Below are 773 nucleotides of genomic sequence, written 5' to 3'. Positions count from 1 at the left end.
AATTAGGAGGTAAATGGGCATTTAATAATCTTCCTATTCGTACATATACAAGTTTTTAAGTCATTTTGTGAGCAAAGATAGTGCTAATGCCAGGAAGCTCTCTGGTCTTTAAACTGAATTACTATAGGAAAATTACCAAAAGAAGTTAAGCAAATGCAAAAGACTAATATATTGGACGGCGGCCAATTGAATGTGTAAACAACTATTGATGCAAATTCAAACAGGATTTGCATTTGACATTCCATCAATTTAGATACTTTCATTTTTTATACGGGAGATCTTCTCTGTTCTCTTGGTACCTTCTAAAATATCCAGTCAAAACTTCTGTAATTAGTGCATCGTTACTATCTATATTGGGAGTTGGGATTTGAGCTCGGTATATTTGTGCATAGCACAGTGAGGCATCACCCATGGCGACAAGCTATGGCGACCTGGATCGTGCGGTATTTGTTGTCTTAAATAGCACATTTTTTGCATTTCTTATAGCACCGAATTTTGTGCAAAAAATGTATCTATTGAGATGGGCAATATTTAGTGAAATTTACTGCAGGTAAAAGAAATGCACATGCCCTTTTTAATCCGCCTTTTTAATGACTAGGACGGGACGTTATCTTGCATCCCAATTAAGGTCTAAGCATTTAGTGCCTATGACTATTTATGATTTGATATATTCATCAGCCTACGAATTTGCTACTTTAATCTCATTCGTTTTTTCGAAAATACTTAGTCATTAAATAACCGATTTGTTTTTTACAAGAACGTTTGTACTCCTG

Source organism: Echinococcus granulosus, assembly GCF_000524195.1.
Source record: "Echinococcus granulosus chromosome Unknown EG_S00039, whole genome shotgun sequence".
Lineage (NCBI taxonomy): Eukaryota > Metazoa > Platyhelminthes > Cestoda > Cyclophyllidea > Taeniidae > Echinococcus > Echinococcus granulosus.
This window is presented reverse-complemented; position numbering follows the sequence as displayed.